Genomic DNA, 3,908 nt, shown 5'->3' on the forward strand with positions numbered 1-3,908 from the left:
GGGGGGGGGGGGGGGGGGGAATGCTGAAAATAAGACAATAAGGTTATTTATTCTAAGCAACAAAATACTAAGTTGAAACCTTAATTTAATCTTTAGCCTGTGTACACATTTTCAATTAAGTTTAAATCGAAATATTTTGTTAGTTAGACTCTGAATATTTAGATTTTTTTAATTAGATTTTTTTATTTTTTCAATGTTCATTAATACAAACCCCTAGATGCGCAAATGTATGCTATAAAATGATTCTTTTTTAAGGGGGAAAGGAAAAAACAAAGTAATTAATATAAATTGATAAAAAAAATACCCAAATAATAAACATAATATAATACAATTATGTGAAAATATCCAAAAAGGGTGTACTAATGTTATAATGAACATGGAATTATACTATTTTTGGCTCTGTTTTTGTTTCTTTTGGCAGGCCAAAAACGACTAGCATATTGATTGCAGGCAGACAGATTCCAGGACAAATGGCAATTAACAAGGGGAGAAGTGGACGGATGAGATGTTTTAAAAATAAAAACAAAAACATTGAATTTTACACAGAAGAACCAGAACTAAAAATAATTGCGTTTTTGGCTACAAAATTGCAACTATGGCAGGAATACCTTTCCTTTTCTTAGAGAAATTAATGAAGCTATTTTAATTTGTGGTGCGAGGATTAATTGGTGAAGTCATAATCTAATTATAGGCATGCATCCATCATCAAGAGGTTTCATTTACCAGAAGAAATTAATATATTAAATATTTTTTCATCCGCATTGCTTTCCAGCCATATGAGAAATGTTTTAACAATGTATTATGTTTTCAACTACATTTTAAAAATATGTTTATTTAAAAAAAAATATATCTTGGGATTGTGTTTTTTCAACTGTATTTTAAAAATAAATTTAATTAAAAATATATTTTGATGATTTTGATGCGCTAAAATTAAAATAATTTTGATAATAATTATCAAACCAAATTTAATAATAATTTTCTCTAAATATGCCGTTGGGAGAGAGAAATAAAATCAAAGAGAATTTTGTAATATGTCAAAGATTGATTAACATTGTTAATCATTCATGATACATAATAAAATAACAATTTATTTCATATAAGTGTAGTAATAAAATATTTGCTATTCTTCGGTAGTAGCAACCTTCGAGGCATATTTCTCTACATTTGTATCGAAGAACTATATAAAAAAAAAAGTAGAAAGATGCCAAAATACATGCCACTAAAATAGTCTAAGCTTGGCAACTAGCAAAGCTTTCACAAGAACCAATACCATCTTGCACACGGAAATATAGAGCCACCGGAAAACTACTTTTTCCTATTGAAAAACAGCTTATACTCACCGGAAAACAGCTCTTTTTTTCCTTGGCAAAACATGGGAATACCCCACAAGAAAGCTTATTGAAATAGCTAGGGGAGGCAATACAAATAAGCGGGTCTGGTATACCTTGACCCACCATGCATGATCATGACAAGTAAATTTGCACAGATAAGATTTGATGAGTACGTACCATTTGATGGGAGAGGAGGCTGGAGAGGCTTGGTTCTACAGAGAAACGACGATGGTGGACACGTCCTTCTGCTCGGACAGAGAGAGGGAGGGAGGGAGATTGAAGTGGAAAGAGCTACGACGGAGTGCTTTCTTGCAAAGTAAAATGGTGTTTTTATAGGGTTCGGGTACCACCACAAAAAAAAGATTAGGAGAGGGTGTTGGTGTGTTTATTGTCAAGATCACTTGATTAATTAGAGTATGATTTAACTAATCACATATTTAAATAGGAAAGGATGGATGGTATTTAAAAATGATTGATAGCTTTTTGGAATTTGTATTTAAAAAATATGGAGGAATTTTATCTTGTTGTCTAGCCCAAAGATGTCAAGCAAGTGTTTGGAGATAATTATTTCGGAAAAAATAAAATATAGTTTTGTGTTCAGATACAAGATTTTTATATATATAAAAAAAAAAGGGAAGTTTTTCCTTTTATGTATAAAGGGAGGAAGAAATTCAAATTAATTTATTTCGATAAACTCTCACCATGCATTTCTCTTAATTACTGAGAATCAAAATAGTTAATAATTACTTTTTTAATTTCTTTTGTTTATTTAATATTAAAAAACTTAGTTAATAGAAAGCATTTTTCAATTAATTTTTTTAATTTTGAAAAAAGCATTTTTATTTTATTTTGAATAATAAATATTTTCTAAAAGTTGTGAAAAAATTTAAAATATTATATTACTTACTAATTATAACAAATTTGGTTTTGTTGTGAAAAAATTAAAAATATTATATTACTTACTGATTATAACAAATTTGATAATATTTTATATTAACTTTGATCTTTATTTTTATGATTATTATTTGCTTTTCTCTTATTATATTTTTAATTAAAAAATTTTATCCATCAAATTTGATCTATAAAAAAATAATTTTTTAAAATAAAATTATTTTATAGCAAATAAATATATAAGAAAGTGCAAGAGGACATGAATGTTTCACCTGTACCACTAATCTTTTAATTAATTTCGATGGTTGAGAATTTTTTAAATTATTAACTTAGTGGGCTAGTCCTTCAATTAAAAAAGAATTATTGTAATCCTTCCGTCAAACTAATTCTACTAATTTATATGATAGCATTAGCTGGATTCATGATTAGGAAAAACCATTTTTTATATATATAATAAACATGTTGATATTTTTTTCAAAATGGGACTGTCAATGATTTTTTTTCCTGAAGAAAATTAGTGATTGTTTATAATCGAGTTAATTTATAAGTTTTATCACAAGGATTCACAAACCCCAGTAAGTAGGTTTAATATATTAATTTTTTTTTTGATTTTATAAGTTTAAATTTCAGAATTATTAATCAAGAAAATTTATTTATCTGTTAGTTTTTTAGATCATTTTAAAATAATTAGCCTTAACCACATGAAGGACGAAATGGAGAAGTGGTTATGAGAGTCTATGGTTTCGCATCCACGGCTATGCCCCTCATCGATCAAAAATATGAAAGAAAAATGTATTAAATAAGAAGATTCGAGACACGTTTTTTCTAAACTTTTATTTTTAGATTTTTTTTAAAGTGTGTTTATCTTTTAAAAAAAATTAATTAATTTTTTTTCGTAATTTTTAATAATTTCAATATACGGATTTTAAAAATAAAAAATTAATTAAAAAATAGTTTTTAAAAATAACATATATCATAATATCATTTTATTGAATTAGAAGTATACTTTCCTTAGAGATGCCAAATTTTATGCTAGACGATAGATTAATATTTTATATGAGGCTCAAGAGTAATTAATACTTGGATTAAAAGTTATTATTACAGTTAAAAAAAGAGAGTAAATTATTGCAGATTTTATTAGAATTTAAGATTGCAAACTTTAAAAAACAGTTTAAATATATGGTAATCTAATACTATTTCCTAAATTTCTGAGTTTGAATTTTAGAATCATTAATTAAGAAAAACTATTCATCTGAATATACTGCATCAACGTAAAACTTAAACAAAAATTAATCTTAAGTGAACCTATAATCTAACTTGAAGTTAAATCTTAATTCAACAAGTACAACAAGGAAACATGGTTATAAGATTCTATCGTCTCACATCAATGGCTGTCACCCATCAATCAATTAATGATAGAAAAATGAAAAGTTTGTTGGGGCCGTGCTTTTACCGAAATTAAAAAGATAGAATTTACTTTTTGTAATTTATATTATTTTGTTGTGTTAATATTAAAAAAAATAATTTTAAAAAATAAAAAATATTATTTTAATATATTTTAAAATAAAAATATTTTAAAAAATAATTATTACCACCATACTAAACATGAATAAAATGAATAAAAAGAGCATGCTTGTTTCCAATTAAGAATTAAAAAAGAAAAACATTTGCTTAGAGATTGTTAAT

This window comes from Populus euphratica, unplaced genomic scaffold (assembly GCF_000495115.2).
Source record: "Populus euphratica unplaced genomic scaffold, PopEup_1.0 scaffold31.1, whole genome shotgun sequence".
Taxonomy (NCBI): Eukaryota; Viridiplantae; Streptophyta; class Magnoliopsida; order Malpighiales; family Salicaceae; genus Populus; species Populus euphratica.